Raw genomic sequence first — 16,567 nt, forward strand, 5'->3', positions numbered from 1 at the left:
CGGCCATCTGTTTGTCAGTCTGTCAGCATGCGTCCATGTGAGTCAATATCACAACGGTCATGCGTCCATGTGACTCAATTTTAAGCTTCACAACTTCCAAAATTTCTATGTTCCCTCGTGTGAGATATTATATGCTAGTTGCTTATGTGCTAATTGCTCACATGCTTATGTGCCTACGTGCTTGTCTATGCGACTGGGGATTTGTGTGGTCACTAACCATGTAGGTAATCTTGAGAAGACAAACTCACTCCAACTGAGTACTGGGTACTTCCCAACAAACGGCGACCCGTCAAGTCCAAGGGCTTCAACCGCATCAATTACATTGCATACGCTACCTCCCAATGAGTAGCAACTCATATCCCCGACATGTCCTGAGAAGTTTCTAATTCCCCAGCAAGTGCCGATTTTCAAATGGGAGTCCCACAGGTCTTTCAAAGATCCTTGTAACATCGTTCATGATCCCGACGCAGCGCTCTCCCTAATTGGTTTTCCACAGTGCCTTGCTTATATGATTTATCCCCACGATGTTCATTTAGGCCCCCATCAAGTAGGAAATCATGGCTCCCTAGCCAAACCTATCAACGTCAACCTGGTTGGAAGTCATTACCAGACAATATCGTGAAATAATCCTGATGTTTCAGGCTATTTCCCACAGTCGGTCATCCGACCATCGATGGCTGGCGAACCTCAAAACGCACCTTTAAAATAGCTGGCGAGCCTTTCCACGCACATAAGAAGCAATTCAAGGACATATCCCGAAGATGCCTCAGGTATGACTCCTTCATATAGCTGGCGAGCATTAAAACACACATTCAACATAGCTCGCGGGCCTTTGAACGCACACAAGAAGCAATGCAAGGACATATCGCGAAGATGCCTCTGCTGGCGAGCCTCCAAATGCACCTTCAACACGGCTGGCGAGCCTTTGCGTGCAAATGATTCAAGGACATATCTCGAAGATGCCTCAGGTATGACTCCTTCTTATGGCTGGCGAGCCTTTATATGTAAACTAATGGACTTTAAACGACTCGAACCGGAAGTCGACAAACTCTAAACTGTTCCCGACGGCAGGTCCTTGACTCGAATTCCCGAGTCGACTCGACGTCACCCTTCCCGACGGCAGGTCCATGGCTTAAACCCTTTTGAGTCGCCTCGATGTCGCAATGGTCTTCAGGTTGCAATCGTCGATTGAACTGGAGGCCATACTTTGACTTTTGCCCTGTCCAAGCCTCAGTCAAAGTGGAGGCTCTGTAGATACCCAGTATCTGCACCTTCCAAAAACCACCCGATGATGATCAGACTATAACGTGTTTTTGATATGCGTGTGTGGATTGGCTATATATGAGACGGTTTAATGCACTACTCGGATATGAAAAATGATTTCAAAAGTTTTCTAACTTCATTTGCATTAAAATAACACTCTTTAGAGTTAAAACCGTCTTCGGACCCAAAACCGACTCAGAAACCCGCAACTCGAGTCAAGCTGAGTCAAACCGCGTCAACCCGAATCTCGAATGTCAAATATAATGCCAAGAATGTCTTTATCATGTCATTTCCATTAAAATGACCCTAATTAGAGTCAAAACCGACACCGGGCCAAAAACTGACTCAGAAACCCGCAACTAGAGTCAAACCGAGTCAAACCAAATCTCGAATGTCAAAAATAATGCCATGAATGGTTTTATCTTGCCATTTTCATTAAAATGACCCTAATTAGAGTCAAAACCGACACCGATCCAAAAACCGACTCGAAATTCAAATCCCGATTCACACGGGTCAAACCCGAGTCAAAGACACAAAATACCTACCCCAAATATCACCCAAGAGGAAGCTTACACGGCTAAGAAACCATCAAAGACCACAAATCACTACCAGCAAAACATTGGTTAGAACAAATGGAAAATCCAAATTTGCGAAAAGGACAATACACCCATTTGTATCATAAGGTAGCTCGCGCCTCAATGGGGTGTCTCCTTAGCCTCCAAGAAAACTCAACCGACCTACCATCCCACATTTCTCTATAAATAGCCACCATCACACAACACAATATTCACGCGAGTGTCCGCCCCCTCACCTCTCTCTTAAACTTCTAGACCCGACTTCCTAAGTCACAAAATCGACACGTGTTTACGACTTACCGATAGTAAACACAAGCCTTACACATTGTGTTTGGTACCGTCGCCGTGCATTCGATCGAACCATTTGACCAACTCAATTCATCAATCAACATGTTTTAATTAACATATTTTCAACATATTTTCAAAACAAAATCCTTTTTTAAGGCACTCTTTTAAACTTCTTTGATTGTGAGTAGTCGCTACGAGAAAACCGTCTCTAAAGTCGTCTACGTCACAAACATCAATACACGTAAGTTTGAAGGTGTAAATATATCACTTATTTCATGTCTCTACTGTTTTTATGAGTTTATGAGCATGAACAATGCATAACACGATTCAAACATAGGTTAGACGAGCCAAAACCGAGTTTTGGCCTGAGACAGAATCCCTTTGCTATGCAAAGAGGCTCGCGCCTCAATGGGGTTCTCGGATCAGACTCAAACGTGTTTGAGTTCGTCATTCTTTCAATGCTTTCTTTTATTTTTACTTCTTTCCTTTTTACGGTTTTTACCATTTTAATTCATTTTTATGACAAATATTTTGACCATTACAAAAATCATCCTTGGTTCTTTATACCATGACGGTTTATTCCGTGACTCGATGATAATATTGGTTAATTACAAATTAAGGGGTATTTTAACCCCCTTTTATTTTACTTAGCATTTTTCTCATTTGTTTACATTTGTAAACATATTAGTCATAATTCATAATCATCCTTGATTCTTTATACCATGTCGGTTAATCCGAGTACGATGACAAACTTGACTAATTACAAATCATTGAACTTAACATAATTAGTTCAAATGAAATATTTTCCTTTTACACATTTTATTATGCTTTTCAAACATGCAAATCCGACAACGAATATTACTAACATAATAGTAATTATTCCAAGTCATGCAAATCGTACTTGCATACCATTAATCACAAAAACAGTTTTAAACAACCTTTTTAACAACCGGGAGGCACCTCTTGGCTCGCCCCATGGCTCGCGCCCCAAGAGCCTGCCTATTTCCACATTTAAAAACCTGGGCAGAGCCCCTTTCCTCGCCAAAAGGCTCGCGCCCCAATGGGGCTGCCTGGCACTGTTCTGTCTCATTTTGGTACATGTCGACGATCCCGATTACGATTAATCTGAATACGTGATAGATCAGATTGACGAGTTTGCATTTTATACTTTATCTTTTAAACGCACTTTGTCAAATAAATGAATCGTGTTAAGCACCATAATCCGAATTTGGTAAATGGATGTTTAATTTCCGTTTCACATGCAAATCAATCTAAATCCAACTTCGACACCAATTTCTTGGTACATGCATAAAAAACCGACTTAGGAAATATTCTCACATGTTAGGTTAATACTTTTGGATGCGCATTCATGCATTTAAACCGTTTTATCAACTCTTGCACTTAAACAACCACGATCGATCAATAGAGGCCCCTAACGCGGGCGGGATTGGGTGTCCGATTAAAGGGCTTCCCAATACCTACCCTCACCCCTTACTCAGAACCTTTGGATAGTGGATGGCCTTATCCAGGGCGTACGAGAGTCATTTTAGGCATAGAATGCTAAAAGGGGAACGAGTCCTTATCTTTAGTACCTATGGTAAACCCTGCTTTGTGCTTCGTTTGACCGAGGTATAAAGTGGATTCGAATGGGTTCCAAGCATCCCACAAATGCTTGGTGGCGACTCCGAACATCTCTGCATCGTTTCGAGACCTTTACCAAGACGAAACCGACCAATCTAAAACGATCCGGTCGAAAGCATTTTTAAGCCGCCGAGCGTGGCTTTCAAAAGACCGCTATACGTCCACAGATTGGCTTGGCGTGTAGGTGGCTATGTCCACAGCAGGGACCACCGTATCAGAAATAGACGGAATAGTCGCAGAAGTAGAAGCAGAACTAGTCGATAAACTACTATCCATCCTATAAGCACAAGACAAGTTCCAAATCAAAATCCAATAAACACAATCGGATTTTTCCCCAAATCAAATTTTCGAAACCCTAATTCAAATTTAGAGCAGAAAAAATGCAATTAAACACCAAAGCATAGGGGAATGGAACTTACCTGAATTGATTACCCAACAAAAATTGCAATTAAAATCAATGAAAGCTCAAATTAGTCGAAATAAATTTTGATATGTCGAAACCCTAATTTCACAATAAGCTCACATTAATCGAAAATCAATGAAGCAAATAAGGGGGATTGATTTAATTGATGATAAGGAGAGTATTTGGGTGATTAAAATGGTGAATTTGAGGAAGAAAATGGTGAATTTAGGTTGGAGATTGGGGTTTGTTGAGGGAATTGGGAAAAAAGCAAATGAACAAATGAATTAGAATAAGGGAAAGAGATACTCCCTCGTGCTCATATTAGCTCAATGTGATCGATCAAGTAGTTTTAAACAACTCGATCGAGAGCTTTTCTCGTCATGTTGTTTCGATCGAGAACTTTGAAGGTGCTCGATCGATAGTTTTCCCTTGTCCATTGAATTCCACTCGATCGAGAACTCTGGGTTGTTCGATCGAGGACTTTTTCTCTTCAATTCTCCTTGATCGAGTATAGGACAACTCGATCGAGAACCCCTGAAATATGACCTTTCCATCGAGAACTTTGAATCACTCGATCGAAGACTCCCTCTTGGCATTTTGCTCGATCGAGCACAATAAGTGTTCGATCAAGGATTTTCTTTTGGGCATGCCTTCCAATGATCATAAATCTCCCAAAACCTGCATAAAACAAAAAAATACTTCCTGCAGAAATACCAAATCCACAGTACGCAGTCTATATTCTGTCTAAAGCTAATTAAACTAACTAAACTAATACTATTGTCTAAATGCAATAAAAAGTCTAACAAATTCAAATTACAAAATGTTTATACAAACGGGATGGCGTCCCGTTTTATCTTCTGAAACACTTGAACAGCCCAAAAGAGGGCTTTTGACTGGACGAGGTCCCTTCAGCATCGCGGACCGTCCTTTTAGGCCTCCATGTACTTGAATTGATCGAAGAAGAGTGATCCGCATCTACATACGCTTTTACGTTCTTCTTTTCGTTATTGGGCCTGTTCTTCTTTTCTTCTTTCTGGCCTTTGTCTTTGGCATCTTCTTTATCATTGAGCTCAAACTCCACTGTACTTTTATCACCGGGATCTCCAATTTCCAATCCGCCTATACCTGTAACAACAGAAATGACAGAATAGTCTCCATTTTGCTCTCAATCTGGGGCGGAGGTGTTAATATCGCAGCACATGACTCAATATGTTCAATTGGAGGTTCCGTGTCAGGGTCTGTAGAGGGTAGTGCATTGCAGGGCTGGACTTGCATAGGAGCCCTGCGAACGCTAGACTGATAGAAAGTCAACTCCTTATTACCTACCTGAAAAGTCAAAGTCTTCCCCCCGACATCTATTACTACATGAGCGGTATATAGAAATGGTCATCCTAAAATGATAGGAGTATAAGAGTCTTCGGGGATATCTATGACTACAAAATCGACGGGAATAAAAAACTTCCCTATCTTAACAGGTATGTCCGCTAAGACACCTAAAGGCCGTGATAAAGTACGGTCGGCCATTTGAACAGTGATATTAGTACAATAAAATTTGGTCAAACCAAGCCTCTTAGCGAGAGACAACGGTAAGACACTCACACTAGCTCCCAAATCGCATAATGCGTTATCAATTAAATTGGTCCCAATATGACATGGTATTGAAAAACTACCCGGGTTAGAGAACTTAGTTGGGGTCTTATTCTGAATAAGGGCAGTGTCCGCTTCAGTCAAAGCCACCGTCTCATGGTCATTAATTTGCCTCCTACGCGCTAAAATATCTTTCATGAATTTCATATAGGAGGGTACCTGGGTTAGTAACTCAGCAAAAGGTACATTAACATGAAGACTTTTCAAAATTTCAGCAAATTTACCGAATTGTTGCTCAATCTTCTTGCTCTGTAATCGCCTCGGAAATGGGACCGTAATTGGGATAACTAGTCCTTTGTTCTTCTTCGCCAAAGAATTTTCACATTCATCAATAGAATCACTCGATCGAGGACAATTACCTCTCGATCGAGTACTTTTATCAGCAATAGTGCTTGATCGAACACTTTGACCTACTCGATCGAGAACTGTCTTTTCCTCTGTGCTCGATCGAGCACTTTCACCCTCTCGATCGAGAACCTTTTCAGCTTTATCCCTTGGTCGACCACCAGAAATCAGTCGATTGAGGACATCTCTTGGATTCAGCAATTTCTCGTCAAAAGATGACTGCTCATGTACAACTACTTTAGATTCCGGGTCAAAATTTTAGCATTTTCAGACGGCATTTTGGGTCCCTCATAAGAAAGACCACTCCTCAAATTTATCAGATTTACCGTCTCATAATGTTTCTTGTCAGGTTGTGATGGTAAATGACCAGGTTGCCTTGAAGCTTGATTAGCAGCTACTTGAGCCATTTGGGATTCAAGTGACTTAATGGAAGCATCTTTCGCTTGGTCACTTTTCTGCAATTGAATGGTCAGTGATTGCAGCATTGACTTCAACTCGGCCATTTCACTTATGCCACTAGAAGAGACACCTTGTTGCGGCGGTGGGAAAGATGGAGGCTTTTGAAAGCCTTGTTGTTGAGCTTTATGAGGTGGTACATAAGCTTGTTGCTGCTGCGGTGGAGGTGTAGGATTCAAAACATTTTGACTAGTCCATCTCAAGTTAGGATGAACTCCAGGTTGGTTATTGTAATAGGAGCCTCCTTGCCTATATTGTTGAAAGGCAGAGACTTGCTCCTTCTCAGCTAAGCAATCTATGGCAGTATGACCATCATTACCACCACATCTCTCACATAAGACGGTCTCTTGTCTAGTCAACAAGTGAACCGGCTGTTGATCCCCTATGGCCTGAAACTCTAACTTATCAAATCTGGCATTCATGGCTTCCGGTCGATCCACAAGTGCACTACTTTCTCCAGGTACCGTTCTAGTGCCACTCCTTAGGTTCCCATACTCAGCAATATGGGTGGCCATCTCCTCTATAATACTCCAACCTTTATCGTCATCAATGTTCTTTTGGAATCTCCCATTGTATGGAGCATCTAAAATAGCATGGTGGTCATCATACAACCCATTGTAAAACTGGGTGCATAAAAACCACTGGCCAAACCCGTGATGTGGAACAAATCTAACCAATTTCTTGAACCTATCCCATGCTTCATACAGGTTCTCATCTGGAGTTTGTTTAAAACTCGTAATCTTCCTTCTCAATGCATTAGTTCTTTGTGGAGGGTAGTACCTTTTGTAGAAGGCAAGAGCTAAGGTTTCCAAGTCAGTAATTCCTGCTGAGCTCTATCCAAATCAGTTAGCCACTCTCGGGCTCCATCAGTAAGAGAAAAAGGAAAAGGGACTTCCTTAATCTTCTCTTGTGTTACTTGACAGGGTTGTCGTATACCTATCAAAAATAACTAACTAAACTTACTATATAGCTAGGGAAGTCAGGTCGATCTCCTCAGGGAGGCAATATATATGTAAGAGTCCGTCTATTTGGTCACAAATGGGGGGGGGGGGGTTGTAATTGGTTTTCTAAACTAAAAGGTTTAAAGGAAGAGAAACAAGGAAAGAACAATAAAGACAGAAAATGAGAATAAACTATCAATAGAGAGGGGACATGTCAGGATTTCGGTTCACTACGGTAGTCCAGTGACTCAACTGTAAACAACTTAGATAAATTACTGCGAGACGGATATGGAAAGGTCCTTCCGGTCCACTTTCTATACTAAATTACCACTAACTTAACTTCCGTCCTCGTCAGGGTAGTCTACTGTTCATAGCAGGCCTATTTAGTCCAATCTTCCGATCCAGGATTAAATTTAACCAGATTAAAAGGGTGACTCAGAAGCGTGCACTCAACTAAGTCTGTAAATACAGTTATATTGCTATGGGGACAGAGTCTCAAAATTAATTCATCCAACCTATTTACTATATCGTCACATTTCTACCGTAGATCCCCTAATCCTAACATGAAATGATTTAGCTACTCATATCGCTAATGTTGTCAATAATAACAATATTGAAATAACTAATATACAGCATAATGAAATAATAATTAAATCGCAATTAGGAAATTAGGGTAGAAAATTAAAGGAACAAGATGAGTAATTAAGATGAATAAATGAAAGATTAAGATTAAAAGAGAGTAAGAGATTACAATCGCAAGAATCGGGCGTAAAGAACGACTAATTCCGAGCTAAATAACCCCGAAAGCAAAGTTACAGTGAAAGGAAAAGAGAAGCGTTCAAGCGTAATGTCCAAAAATGATAGGTGAAAACTCAATGCTAATGACCTAGTTATTATGCGTTTAAATAGAAAAATTACTAAGTCCATAAGCTAAAACACGTTCACGGACTAATTAAAGCCCATGAAAGACAAAACCACTCGATCGAGCAGTCTGAAACAGCTCGATCGAGTACTTCTCCAAGTAATCTACTCGATCGAACAGAATTGTTACTCGATCGAGTAACTCCTAATTCCAGCTCTATTGGATCGAGTAATATACTACTCGATCGACCATTTCCAGCCATAGAAACCACTCGATCGACCAATAAAACAGCTCGATCGAGTGTTCTTCCTCAAAAACAGCTCAAACTCGTGACCGACTGCTCTGTAGACCATTCTTTCACGCATCCCAATGCAAGATCTCACTCTGAACAATCCCGTCTCCTCAAAATGCATGCAAAAAGGGACGAAAATGGTACGATTCTACTACTTCCGCGTTCATTTCTACAAAATGGACAAAACGAACCAAATTAGCCAATTCGGGGCAAAATACTATATAAACAGTACAAAAGTACATGGAAATACGTGCTAAAATAGGCTAAAAAGACTATACAAAATGCACGTATCAAATCTCCCCAAACCGAACCTTTACTCGTCCTCGAGTAAACTAAAATGCAACTAGTGGAACAGAAATGAAAACTCATAGCTAGCTTAACTTGTCTACTTGAACCAATTTAATGCAACAAAAATTAACAGTTACAGCTATGCAGTCAATACGCAAACGAGTTATAAGTTGTTTAGAAATATAGCCGACCTATCGACCTTGCAAGACCAACAAAATCGGACTCTCACGTGGTCACTCTTCTCTCATGAAGCAAAGGGTGAATAATAAATGTGAAAGAGAGAGAGAGAGAGAGAGAGAGAGAGAGAGAGAGAGAGAGAGAGAGAGAGAGAGAGAGAGAGAGAGAACAGTCACTCACCTAACTGCGACCTACATAGCATGCATGCAACAAAAATGAAAGACAATTCAAGTACTAATGCACACACTTCAACCAATAATGTCCGTCACAGCCGAGTGCTTACAAATGATATGGGAATAGTGAGGTTCAGGTGAGAAAAAGGCAAAACATGTTATGGTAATGTGGAGGCAAAAGCGCCAAGCTACCTCCTAAGGACCAGGACCATCGAAAAATAAATACAAAGACACAACTCACTAATCACATACACCATCTCCTCAAAAATATGGAATAAGAACGGAGGAGCTAGACGGTCACAAACTTCCCTTTTTTAATACCGTCTAAATGAATCAACTGATACAAATCAAATATTTTTTCAACTCTTTTTTTTTCATTTTCTAACATACGTGAATCATTCATTTTTCTTCTTTTTTTTTCTTTTCTTTTTCTTTCATTCATGTTTTTCCTTTCTTTTTTTCAATTCTCTTTTTTTTTTCTTTTCTCCTTCCTTTATTTACACCAACTCCAAACAAAATGATACGGGCCAAACTGCAGACGGAAAAATCATACCACATAAGACATACTAAACTAGCTTGACTAGGCAGGCTCAGTTTGGGATGTAGCTAATGGGTCAAAAAGGCAAGTTTTGGCTTAAGTTGAGCTAAATGGGTGAAAAATATAAGAAAAGGGGAAAATTTGCAAGCACCTCCCTGCATGTGACACCGACCACAAACCCGAATGTGTGCATTTGACAAGAAATCGAATGTCAAAAAAGTGCAAAAATGATGAACATGCTATGCAAGGAGTACTACTCTCAATTCCTAATGAACTGGTCATGAATGTCACCAGTTATGGGCTCTAAATCTCAGAAATTGTAAGTAGATTGCCAATTTATCAGGTCAAGTCTAAACAGTCAGCTATATTTGAACAAAAACTCGTAGACTATGCATATGACAAAGCTAATAACTATCAAAAGAAGTATAAGGCTCAAGTACAATGACAAGTTATAGTGCAATATCATCACGGAAATCAACCATTCCGACTCAACCTATATGCAAAATAAACGTGAATATTTTTTGAATTTATTTGAAAAATTTTAATTTTTTTGGTTCTTTGAATTTTGATGAAATAAATACAAATGCAAGCTGAAAAATAGAAACATGAATACAAAACAAATGCAAATGCAGACTCAAAAGGATGCAATACCCTCCCCAAACCAAAACGGACAACGCCCTCGTTGTCCTCCAGCATACACCAGCAGATATATACAGGGGAACGGGAATATACAACCAATAAAGAATGAAAAACAATAAAATAAAAAGGAGACAAAATAAATAAAAGAGCGAGAATAGACATACAAAACACGAACTTCCACAAACCAGCCATAAAACTGGGAAAGTGAGTAGACCAGCAGCTACTCGTCAGTCTCCTCCGTCACGTCCTCCACCGTCACGGTGTAGTCCGGGTCCACCTCCTGCTCTCTCCTCCTCCTCTGCTCAGCTCGAGCTCTCTCCGCTGCCGCCGCCGGGTCCTCGTCCTTCTCCTCCTCACTAGCAGGCTCCGGGTACCCCTCAGCTGGGTACCGGTAAAAGGAGGGGTGTGGCCAACCCTCTGGGATCGGACGGTGTCGCCTCATGTGATACTCGTATAGAGGGAACAAAGTCAAAGCTATGTCCCGCTCCATACGAGCCTGTCTCTCTGCAATCTCAATCAACAAACCATCACGGCGCCCTTGGTCCATAACCGAGGACGCCTCAAAGGGTGGAGGAGGTACAAAATTAGCCGGTAGGACCGGCTGTGTCTGTATATGGTCATCAAGCGCGGGAGTAGGAGTAGGAGTAGGGATCGGGGTAGGTGTGGCCGTGGAAGTCTGGCCACCCGTGGAAGGTGCGGATCCCTCTCCGGTCTCAATTCTACGCCGCTTCTTAGCGGCGGGTAAGGTAGTAGGTGGGCGGATCGGTAGGTGGTACTCGGGTAGAGGTGGTGGTCGGGCGCCCCGTGAAACAGTAGGCAAAGGGGCTAGACGGGGGAGAGTGTCACAAGGAAGGTCTACGGACAGGGAACCATCTACCTTCCATGTCCGGTAGTCTGTGGTTAGCCAAGTCTGAGAGTGCATGGCAGCTAGGCTCAGATACCTATCACCGTCAATGTAAGGTAAGTCACGAGGCAAGACGGTGAGGAGAGAACGGGCAAGAAAGGTGGCTATGCCACCGCAGATGATAGTGCCTATCACCTTCTCTCCCTCAGCCTGGAAGTACTTGGCGGTCAAATAAGCGATGTTGAGGATAAAAGGTACCCTCGCCGTCGATGTTCAGGTAACCACCTAAGATAGAAAGCTCGTTGTTCTTGATGTTGTTTGGCTCCTTTCGGCCAAAGATAGTACTTCCCAATCGTCTGAGGAAGTAACGGGCGGGGGGTAGGTGGACCTGGGTGAGCTTTCACTCGTGAAAAGGAGTCTGTGCCAAAGCCCGCCAAAGAAGACTAATGACCTTCCTAGGGGCAGAAGTGTCACCCCTGAAGGAAAGGCCGAGACGGGTACCAAACTCCTCAAGTGTCATAGAAAAGGTCCGGTTACACAACCGGAAGGACACAGAAAGACTAGTAGGGACAGCGTCGTGTTCCCCTGAGGAGAAGGTAAAGGAGCTGAAGAACTCAAGGCTCAGCTCCCTAAAAGTGTGGCCACTCATAGTGATGAGTCCGGCCATCCTCGTGCCCCGTAGAAGCTCACAGACTGGCTCGTAGAAGCCGAGCCTCTGAAGTGACGTACGGCAAAGAAAGCGCGTAGGGAGAAAGTCACAGTCAACTAAGTTATAAAACCTCTTACGATGAGCACCATTAATAAAAGTTACCTGGAGGAACTCAGGGTGGGAGTCGAGGGTGTCGTCCACTCGAATCCTGACCGCACCAGCAGACACACTAAGAGTAGGTGTAGCACGACCATGACCGCGACCTCGACCCCGGCCTCTAGAATCTGAGGTAGAAGATCGTCCAGTGACGGTACGAGGAACTAGGGCCGCCCTAAAAGCAGCTGCGGCTGCAGGTGAGTCCGCCGTGGCTGAAGTAGAGGTTGTAGCTGCAGCTGTGACCGCCACTGAGGAAGAAAGGCTAGCAGCAGTGCTAGCAGTAGTAGTGGCTATGACTGAGGTGGTAGCTGAAACAGGGCTAGCAGCAGTGCTAGCGGAAGCAAAGACAGTACCGGCAGCGGAAACAAGGAAAATAGAGCCACTGGCTGCGGTACTAGTAGGTACGGAGGCGGTGGTGACAGCAGGGACCACCGTCTCAGGCAAGGACGGACTGACAAACGAGCTAGTGGAAGGCACAGAGCTAGAGTCCATCCTAAACAAATAGGGCAGGGGAATTCGATAAGAAAAAAACATGAAAACAGCGTGAAAATTCCCAAAGACAGTCGAAAAATTCGACTAACAGCCCAAAAAGTCCCAAATTTTCCTCGACAAATTCGAATAAGACAAGTAAACAGTGATAGGGTGCGGGTAACAGGCATCAATGGCAGCAATTTAATCAACAATTGAGACAAATTAAGCATAGCCAGCAGTATAGACCCAATGACAGTCGAAAATTTCGACTGAAATTATCCCTAGTCACAAATTTCTCAAAGAATTCGAATTAAGCATGTGAAAATCAATGAGGTACAGGAATTAATCATCAAGTAAGACAAATTGGGCATAGAATTACAATTATAGTCGACAAATTCGACCCAATAAAGAATTTCGAAACCCTAATTCCTAATTCACTTCATATAAAGCAAAATTAATGAAATTCAAATGGAAAGTAGAATTGGAATTACTTACTTGATGATAAGGAACCTACAAATTGAGCAATTAATCGACTAAATAAGCTAATATGGCGATTCTTGACCGAAAAACCGCGAAACCCTAAAATCCTCAATTGACCGTGTAAAATAGCGTAAATCAAAGGGAAAACAGAGGGCAAATGACGATTAATTAGCAAGGAACAAAATGTAGGTAGTGGATTTGGTAAATGGGCAAGAAAAATGGAGGATTTGGGGGTTTTTTTTTATCGCTTATAAGGGGCTAGGACGAAATAATGAAAGAAGAAATGAATGAAGAGTAAAAAGGGAGGAAGTTAAGGAGACTCCCTGCGCGTCATTTCCAAAATCACTCGATCGAGTGGTTTAAAACTACTCGATCGAGAACTTCTTGTGTGCATCTACTCGATCGAGTAAAAAGTTACTCGATCGAGAACTCCCCTCTTCAGCTTTTGTCGATCGAGCAATAAGAAACCATTCGATCGAGCAAATTTCACTCGATAGAGTACAAAAAGTACTCGATCGAGCTCTTTTCCTCGTGTAAGCCTTTGAATTTGCGTGCAATTCCCCAAACCTACATAAAAACACTCGCAAAAATATCCCAAAATACCAAATACAAAAAGTAACAGTCTATAGTCTTCTAATCTACGCTAAAAATGTCTAAACTCTAATTGTCCTAATTAAAAGCAATAAACAAATCCAAAAGAAATTAAAAATTGTTTATACAATTTGTTACACGGGGGATTTCCCCGCTCACTTCTCAAAGCAATTCAATAGCCCCTCGGAGGGCTCCTGACTAGAGGACGTCACCTCAGCAACATTGATCGTCCTCTTCAATTTCCATGAGCTTAAGCTTGAATCGTTAGGAGGAGAATAGTTGACGTCCACATACGCGCGAACTTTTCTCGTCCTTACTCCTTTCTCACCAGCTTTAACATCATCGCTCCCACTTTGACTGACATTAATTACATAATACTTATTGACAGCTCCTGCATTATCTTCATTTGTACCCTGCAGCAAGGAAAACAGACGAACTTTCCTCCTTTTTGCTCTCAGTCTGAGGCAAAGGGGTCATGATAGCAGCCACAATGTTCCAAATTTTCATTTGGAGTGTCAATAGGAGGGTCAGTAGAAGAGAGGGCATTGCAAGGCTGAGCTTGCATGGGAGCCCTTCGGGACTTAGACTGATGGAATATCAATTCCTCGTCCCCAACCTGAAAACTCAATGTCTTGCCCCCGACGTCTATCACTGCACGGGCAGTAAATAAAAATGGTCTCCCTAAAATGATAGGGGTATGTGTGTCCTCGGGGATGTCAAGTACAACGAAGTCAACGGGAATAAAGAATCTCCCGATCTTAACAGGTATGTCTTCTATGACACCTAGTGGCCGTGATATACTAGGGTCGGCCATCTGAACAGTCATATTTGTGCAATTAAACTTGGTCAAGCCAAGTCTTTTAGCCAGAGACAGCGGTAAGACACTCACGCTAGCGCCAAGATCGCATAACGCGTTATCAATTAAGTGGGTACCAATATGACACGGGCAGAAAAAACTACCCGGGTCTGACTGTTTGGGAGGTAACTTATTCTGAACTAGGGCCGTCCCTACCTCGGTCAAAGCTACCGTCTCATGGTCGTTAATGTGCCTTTTACGTGATAAAATTTCTTTCATAAATTTAAGGTAAGAGGGTACCTGTGTCAGCAATTCGGCGAATGGCACAGTAACTTGCAAGCATTTTAGGAGTTCGGCAAATTTGCCGAATTGTTGATTAGCCTTAGTACTCTGCAACCGCCTTGGGAAGGGCACCGTGATGGGTATCTCGAGCCCTTTGTTTCTCTCTTCCAATGTATCAGCCGGATCAAGCTCTAAATCCGTCGATCGAGACTTCTTTCCTCTCGAACGAGATCTTTCAGGCGATGTTTCACTCGATCGAGCACTAGCAGGCTCTCGATCGAGGTCTTCTTTATCAACATCACTCGATCGAGCAAAAATATCACTCGATCGAGTATAATCTTCAACAAAATCATTCGATCGAGCAGTTTTATTTACTCGATCGAGCTCTTCTTTTCCCCGTTCACTCGATCGAGCAGAAAATTCACTCGACCGAGTCCTTTCTTCAACATTTTTACTCGATCGACCCCCAGAAACCAGTCGATCGAGTATTTTCTTTGTCGTCAGCTCTTTTTCTTCAACAGAACACTGTTCATTAGCAGTAATTTCCTTCCCCGGGTCTGATTTCGGTCCTTCATATGCGCTCCTCAAATTGATTAAATTCACCGTCTCATGTGGATTCTTATCGGCTTGTGACGGTAAATGTCCCGGTTTCCTTGTGGACTGGTTCGCGGCTAACTAGGAAACTTGAGTTTCAAGTGCCTTGATAGATACATCTTTTTGTTGGTCACTTAACTGCCACTGCTTTGTCAAAGACTGCAACATCGTCTTCAACTCACCTATCTCACTTACCCCACCAGAAGATGATGCACCTTGATTAGGTGTAGGAAAGGAAGGAGGCTTCTGAAAGCCTTGTTGAGCCTTTTGAGGAGGGACATATGGCTGCTGCTGCGGAGGAGGGGTAGGATTGAGCACATTTTGACTTGTCCACCTCAAATTGGGATGGACTGCCCCTTGGTTATTATAATAGGAACCCCCTCCTGGCCTGTATTGTTGAAAAGCAAGGACCTGTTCCTTCTCTGTAAGACAGCCAACAACAGTGTGACCGTCGTTCCTCCCACACCTCTCACATGTGACAGTCTCCCCTCTAGTAAGCAGATGGACCGTCTGAGGCTCCCCAGCGGAATGTCGCTTCAATTTATCAAACCTAGCATTCATGGCTTCCAGCTGAGCCACAACTTGCTTATCGACTGCATGAACTGTTCTAATACCATCCCTCGGGTTTCCATACTCAGCACAGTGGGTCGCCATCTCTTCAATAAGGGCCCATCCCTTATCATCGTCAGTGTTCTTTTTGAATCTTCCGTTAGATGATGCATCAAGTATGGCTCTGTGATCATCGTACAGTCCATTGTAGAACTGATTGGACAGAAACCACGGATCAAAACCATGGTGAGGAAGAGACCTCACCAACCTCTTGAAACGGCGCCACACTTCATAGAAAGTTTCATCAGGTGCCTTCTTGAAACTAGTGATTTTTGCCCTCAGCTGATTAGTAAGCTGCGGAGGGAAATATCTCTTATAAAAAGCAAGAGCAAGGGTCTCCCAGTCTGTGACTCCCACGGCTGTACGGTCTAAGTCAGTCAGCCACTCCCTGGCTGAGTCGATCAAAGAAAAAGGAAACAGCACCTCCTTAATCTTGTCTTGAGTTACCCCCTTTGTGGTGGGGATAGTAGAACAATAGTCCGTAAAGACCTCCATATGCTTCCTCGGGTCTTCACCTGCCACACCTCTAAAGAGATTTCTCTCCACCAGATTGATATAGGATGGACG

At 42.7% G+C, this 16,567-nt stretch overlaps 2 non-coding genes across 2 annotated transcripts; both read left to right on the plus strand.

The window, feature by feature from the left end:
* Positions 1–7,266: 7,266 nt before the first annotated feature.
* Positions 7,267–7,375, plus strand: LOC141658310 (small nucleolar RNA R71). Its single transcript, XR_012549202.1, has one exon. It is a non-coding gene; the product is annotated as a small nucleolar RNA R71 (small nucleolar RNA).
* An 8,803-nt stretch (positions 7,376–16,178) lies between these two features.
* On the plus strand, positions 16,179–16,284 carry LOC141658336 (small nucleolar RNA R71). The gene has a single exon (XR_012549228.1). It is a non-coding gene; the product is annotated as a small nucleolar RNA R71 (small nucleolar RNA).
* Positions 16,285–16,567: the final 283 nt, after the last annotated feature.

Source organism: Silene latifolia, chromosome 5 (assembly GCF_048544455.1).
Source record: "Silene latifolia isolate original U9 population chromosome 5, ASM4854445v1, whole genome shotgun sequence".
In the NCBI taxonomy this organism is placed as follows: domain Eukaryota; kingdom Viridiplantae; phylum Streptophyta; class Magnoliopsida; order Caryophyllales; family Caryophyllaceae; genus Silene; species Silene latifolia.